Source organism: Varanus komodoensis, unplaced genomic scaffold, assembly GCF_004798865.1.
Source record: "Varanus komodoensis strain SLA01 unplaced genomic scaffold, ASM479886v1 scaffold44_3, whole genome shotgun sequence".
In the NCBI taxonomy this organism is placed as follows: Eukaryota; Metazoa; Chordata; class Lepidosauria; order Squamata; family Varanidae; genus Varanus; species Varanus komodoensis.
Genome location: NW_025336010.1, coordinates 5208078 through 5215186, shown reverse-complemented (window position 1 = coordinate 5215186; position 7109 = coordinate 5208078). Strand labels below are relative to the sequence as shown.

Genomic DNA, 7109 nt, shown 5'->3' with positions numbered 1-7109 from the left:
GAAAAATACGGTAGATTGCACACATATATTACATTTCAAATGTTAGAAATCAATTAACTGTTAGCATCATTTACATTGTAAGTGCTGGGTATAAACACAACTATGAAAGATAACTTAGTTGAAAACTCACATTTTTGCCATAAATGTGTCTAGAACTTGGTTGTCATCCGTTATTCCCAAGACTTCTGACATTCGAGCATAAACCTGGAAAAATAATCAGTGACATATTAATAACTTGCCAGAGTTTTCAAAACTTTTATTGCTCTGAAAAGAGATGTCTTTTCTTTCTTTCTTGCAGCAGTCACAATCATAGTGGGTGGTTGTTGTTTCTGGACATTCATGCAATAGAAGTATGCATCCATTTTAAGGGCTGGTATTATGAGCCAATGTATTTCTTTCCCTGTGCTCCTATTTTACAATCTTTTACATTACATGACTAAGAAAACAAGTCATTTTCCCTTAAGAAGTATGTGCTGATTATAGCCAGACTGAAATGGATAGACAGTAGCACAAATTAATCAATGCAGAGTGAACTTAATGGTGCTTACTCATAAGTGAGTCTTACTTAAGTCAATGAGGCTTGTTCTCTTGTAAATATCCATAAGATCACAGTCTTAGTGGCAAAGGGGCATACATTCTTGGAACTGTGTTTTATTTTAGCTAATGTGTTAATTGCAAGCTCTGTCCTCCACACGCCGTGTTCCCTGTCAAAATCTCTTTAATATGTCACTCTTCTTCTGCCAAATTACAATCATATGTTTTGAAGTACTATTTCAAGGAGCACCCCCCCTTCTGGCTGTACATTTGATTATAAGAATGATGATAAGAATAATGATTCCCACAGAATACTACAGTTAACTTCATTATTTGCACAAACTTATATCTTATTATGTTTCAGGCACTTTTCAAAGCATAGTCTTAGTTTAAACTCTGAGGTAGGTTAGGGCAGGAAAGAGAACTAATAACATGCTTAAGCTATTGACACAACTTGTCCAAAACCTGAGGATTGTGAAAACAGTTCTCCAAAAACTAACTGTAAACCACTGTGGTACACTGAGAAGCCCACTTGAATTTGTAGTCAAAAACATCAAAACCAAGAAGCTGAACAAACCATTCCCTCTGTGATTGATCTGTATGCTATGCGGCACCAATGGTTTTCAAATTTTGCACCCAGCAGATATCTTAAAAATTGTGGTTGCCAATTGAGAGTTTGAGTTTCAATAGGTAATATCCAGTGGTGTTGTTCTGCTAGCAGAAAGCTCCCTTTTCAGTATACCCTTTTTTTTCATTTTTACACAACAATCAAATAAAATACTTGATTCTGCTATCACATGCTATTATTACAGGTGCACTTGCACAACTCATAACAAAGTAAACCTGTTTACCTGTGATTGTTGTTGTTCAAGTAGTCGTCTGTGCGACACATATGGGCTCTGTGCCTGCATGGCACCTGTTTTAGAAAGATTCTATAGCTGAGAAGTGTTTCGTAGGAACCCTGCCTCACTCTGGCCCATTCCTCAGTTCAGGTGACATGAGACCAACTTTGTGTTGAGAAAGGGGGGTGGGGAGTGACACCAATAAGCAACACCAAAGAGGGGAAGGAGGGTGGGTTGTGTAAATGCACAGATGACTACTTGAAGAACAACAGTTATAGATAAGCAGCTTTACTTTTTTCCTTGTGGGGTCTGTGTAACCCACATACGGAGCTGGCAAGTTGTCTGGGGAGATTGCTCCAGCCATGGTTGGGAGAGATGGAGCCAGTGAAGATGTCAGAGCCTCTAAGGTACATGTGGAGGGCCCAACCCTGTGCAGGGCCCTGCAGCATAGTTTAGCATCGAGGCGGTAGGCCCTGTGCTTCCTGGCCTGCTTGGGGAAGGTCTGGCACATGATTCTCTCCCAGGGAAAAGAGGCACAGAGAATGGCTGTGCATTGGGGGTAGTTTGCTGCTGCAATGGAAGCACTTTCTGAATGGTGCTTTGTGTGCCACTGCAGAGCAGAAAGTGGAAAGGGGAGCCAGAGTAGGTTAGGATGGAAAGGGTGGAGAAATGTAGATCAGAGAGGGCTGAGATAGGGGCATAGTCTATAGTACGTGTGTGTGTGTGTGTGTGTGTGTGTGTTAATAAGGAATGAATTTGGAAGGCGAGAGCTTTGGTAAGAAAAAAATCAGTAGAGAGGAAGCAAGCATTTAAGAGGAGAACAGAGAGGTGAGAAGGGATTTTCAAAAGGCAAGGACAGCTTTGAGAATGTGGAGAAAGAGCTTCCCAATGTACCTATGATGGTAGTCCAAGAACTAAGAATTGGGTGAGAACCACTCCCACATGCCAGGGCAGGGCCAATGGGGGGCTTTCCAACAAGCACATCAAAGCTGAGAATCTTCCTGAACCAGGCTCCATGCAGGTGTAAAACCCATGTGTGTGATGAACAGAGACCATGAAGAAGAGTTACGCTATGCTATTGATTGCTGAAGTGGTACTTGGTGATTCACTAGTGCTAACGGTCATCACTAGGAGAAAATATAACCACTAGCAGATTGCTACCTCATGTTTTATCTGCTAGTGCTATGTTGAATACAACTCTATGTTCTTATTCCAGATTCTACCACAAGTAGTTTGAGTGAGCAATCCTATGGCTGCTAGAGAGCTCTTAGGTGGCCATAAGTTTATTTGGAGTCCAATCACTGATCTCAGAAACTTTTAAGTCAGAGCTGGGGCTTCAACTCTTCCCTAAACCCTCACAGCCAGTATAGAAAGAATTGTGCCAGCTGCAACTCCAAGGATATAAAAGTGATTCTGCAGTTGCGTTTTCGGTAGCAGGGGTTAGAAGAGACAGGCTCTGCCAACATATGCAGTATCCTGACAGTACTTCAGTCCCCTCTCATTGCGCTCCAGGGCAGAACACTGCGATGGCCAAAATCAGTTGTCTAAGTGTTTTGCAGGGCAAGAGAAGCATGGAGATCACCTTTGCCTCAGTGCTCTTACCACTTTCCATAAGCCTCCGAGTTTGGAGGGTTACAAGCAACTTCACCAGATTGTTCTGCAGTGATGTTATTTAACTAAATTTGTTTTGTTATTTTAACAAACAGCTTTTAAGAGTATGTAATGTCATACTTAAATGTGACTTACTATTGCATGTAGACCACTTTAAGATTTTTAATATTAAGTAGTCTAAATATTAATTAAGTCAATACTAAGGTATCCTCCACCTTTATTCTTGAGATATATGCTACTCTATAAGAAACAAATCTTGAGAGCTTTGTAAAATATTTTATGCATTTTAAAATTAGAATTAAAATGGATGTCATGCTCAACCTCCATAGCATTCATCAGACTTAACACCAAGAATACATCATTCTATTCTAACTATATGTAAGATTTTCAAGTCGACAGTAATAATTTACTACTAAGATAAAAATAAATCCTTGATATGCTGGGTGATAAGGTTCAATGTATAATAATTAGGTTATAGCTAAGGCAGAACAGGAACCATCAGATTCAAAGAACGCATGGCTCTACCTATCAAATGCTCAAATTAGCAAATGATGCTTATGAGTTTCCTTATGGAATCTGGCTTGGAGGGCCTTTGGTGTCTGAAAATAGGTTTCATGATCACATGTAACATTTCATTTTCAGAAGTGTCCAGAGATAACTTGTTTGGGTAAATAATCATTTAGTAATACGAATATTCTCTTCACCATGCTTTATAGGCAAGGAAGAGTTGAATATAGGGTTATTCTTTTTTAGTGGGTTGAATTTGTTTGTGTAGGAGAATGCAAGACTTTCCATGAGCACAGACTTATTTATAAAGGGGATTGCAAAGGTAGCTATAATCCTTAGATATTTAATATCCATATACAAAAGTGCTCACCTTGTCTCTTTTGTATCTTTAGTATTTGCAAATGATACCATAAAATATCTATACTATATGTGGAGTACAACAGCAGTTTGGGATTTTTTACTCTCTGCATATGATATCCTAGCATGAAAATGAAAGAAAAAAAATGCAAGGCAGAGGAAACCATGCGCTATGTTAGCATTTTGTTCTGCGGTCAATTAACATTCAGATCAGGGTTAAACAAAACACTGGGAGAGATGTCAAACTTAACAAAGAACACTCCTTTAATCCACAGTTATCCTTGTAGTTCTTGCTACTCCTTTTATCATGCATTGGCTTTGATTCCTATTATCCCATCAAGATCTATGTCAACATGTATCCCTAGAGATGTCCCTCAACTATAAGAATCTGACAGCTAAGCTTGAGTGCTAAACAGGATCATTGCCTCTTAAATCTATTTATCTGAACCACTGAATAAGTAAATGGAAAAGCTCATTAGCAATCTCACAACAATCTGATTTGTTTTCACATGTGACAGGTTCATTTTAAGTAGCTGCACGGGTAAAATAGTTCAACCATGTGTTATGAAAGAAAAAAGCTGCTTACTAAAAGAGGTAAGAAACCTAAGAGATGGCATAAATAGAAAAAAAAACAAGCAAATAAACCTTATACTTTTACAATTGCACTAACAGTCAAAACTACCAATCGGCTGACTGAGGATGAAGCATGCTCACTAGCCACAGAACTGTGAGTGTCAGCTGGAAACAAAAAACAGAATGCTGGGGAGGAGGATAGAATGTCCTGCTTGAGATCATTCCAGTTTCTAGTATCCTGAAGGAGGACAGGACTGACTGGCTGAAATCCTGAGAAGGAGCATTCCAGCTGTATTTTACTGCAGGACCCACTTGTAGCATTCAAAATGTAAGCACTGCAGAGATGGTGTCTGTCTCAGACTGAGATCAGGGACAGGGGGTCTCATTTCTCTGCTGGGGATGGAACTGAGATGGAAGCAACTGACTGTTCCCTGCTCTGAGTCTGAGACCCGGCTGCTCAGACAAGGCCCCCATCGCCAGTGCACAGACTCTATGTGCAATCTATACAGTGTGGAAGATGGGGACTACAGACCATGCAGAACCTACAGGGACAGATCCTTTTTACCTGTGGGTGCCCACATGTGGTGATCAGATGAAGAAACGGTGCAGGGCCAGTAGGCTTATCCCACTACCACAATCATAGCTGAACACATCCTATAACGCAGGACTATCACTGTTGTATTTCCTAGACTCAGAGGATGAAAAAAACAGGGTGCTCTCAAATAATTTTTCAACCCTGCCAGCTGAACAGTTTACAATGCAACTTCCATGGTGTTTGCCTAATCTGGGGCCAAAAGACTTGGAGAAGCTCTGCAATCTACTCCATTTTCAACAGAAACATTGCAAACAAATAATATAGAATACAAAATGTGTATATCGCATGTGAAACCATGATACTCCCACAAAAGCTGCAGCCAGTACTTATGGAATATTAGGCCTCAATTGAAAGGTAAGCTGAATCAAATAATTCTATTCAAATATATTCATAACAAAACTGTTTTTTCCCATTATAGTATGATCAGGAGGTTAAGCAGTACTCCATCACATGACTCCAAAGTCAATTTAACATTTAAAATACCACAAAAGTGACACAGAGCTTAGAACAGCCTATTTTTATTTCCTCGCTAATCCAAAAAGTTGTTGATGTTTGATGGGAGGGGGTTTGCTACCCTACAAATAATAAAGGAAAAAGGGAGAGAGAGATACCAGACACAACCCCAGACACAAATTGCAGAAAACAATGTATTTAAATTTAGAACAAGAAAACATACTATAACCATTACAGAAATTAATGTTTAGCTCCTGTATTATTGTTTTCCTTTGGCCCTAGATATGTTTTGCTAAGAAGCAGTAGCTAATTATGTCAATCCTTAAAGCGTGAAACATATTATAAAGCTGGGAAACTGAGAATGAGGGTTCCTACAGGTTGCATGGATATATAATGACAGTCAGAGAAATTCAATAACAGCTCTGTATGCAATGTACTCAGAAGCACTGCATGAAACAAATTAAACTAGAACAATGAATCCTTCACACTGTGCAAACAAGAATAGACCAGAAAGTGTTGATCCTATGTTTTGTAAGGGCTATAATAATGAATTAAGATTTGGGGTAGACAATCTTCAGAAAATTACAGCAAAGTTATTACCCAGAGGCACAGTATAAATGTTTTAGATCTTACAACTTCTTGAACTTTCTTCAGGCTTTGCTACAGAAAACCAGCACTGACACAGATGCAACATTAAAGCATTTTGTCATCAGATAACTTAAGGCAGTCAAACATTTACTCTCTTAGCTGAGTTTAGATAGAAGACAAGCAGAGCTGGCCACTGGACAAGAGGTTGCAGAAAACACCTTTGTTCACATTACACTGTGTTACTCTTGTGGCCATTTTCCATCTTGTTTTCGTATTCAAGTACAGATAACCAGAATACAAAATTCACACATTTCACTTTTCACAGCAAAATAAAAGGCAACTCTAATTTAAATGGGCCACACCAAGTCCCCTCCCCTTCCCTTGCTTCCACGCAAAGAGATCCAATTCTCCAATTGGCGTTGGTGGTTGGGCGCTCCTGTTCAACACATGTGAAGAGAAACAGGTTGAAGAAGGCTGTGTTATACTGTTGGACCAAATTCAGGGAGACCTGGCTTCAAATCCCCATTCAGTTGGAAATATCACAGGGTGATAATTGGCCAGTCTTTCTCTCTCCAGCTAAACTGACCTCACAGGGATGGTTTGAGGTTCACAGAGGAATGGATTTAAATTTTTAAAAAGTGGTGATAGAGGAGTATGTAAAGCTGCAGAGGAAAGGATAATATATTTTGTTGAGGACTATCCTGAATACAATCAGTAAAACGAGAAGCAGCATTTTGAGAAGTAATGCAAGTATTTTTTCTGCATCTTCAACTATATGTACTGGGGAAGTCTACAGAAACTTCCTTAAAAAGCTTGGAAAATAAATTCAAATATAAGCATCCATTTGGAATCATACTTCTGTTTGTGCAATAGTTAGTGTGACAAATATTTTGTCTTGTTACTATGACGAGCCCTATTCTTGTTTCTTAAAACAGCTTTGAACAGACAATGAATCTAAATGAGGCACAGCTGTACAGCTGGAATTCTTGTGGGGAGAGGAGACAAGTGGAGCTGGGAAAAGAGCCGATACCCTCCCATCTCCACCCTCA

General features: G+C 39.4%; 1 protein-coding gene across 6 annotated transcripts in view; it reads right to left on the bottom strand.

Moving 5' to 3' along the window:
- LOC123030367 (ran-binding protein 17-like) overlaps positions 1-7109 on the bottom strand; it is a 163422-nt gene that overhangs the window by 298 nt on the left and 156015 nt on the right. For all 6 annotated transcript variants that reach the window (XM_044444228.1, XM_044444231.1, XM_044444232.1 and 3 more), the window contains one exon: positions 131-204. The gene's annotated coding sequence lies outside the window, so the exon portion shown is untranslated. The remainder of the gene's footprint in view (positions 1-130; positions 205-7109) is intronic.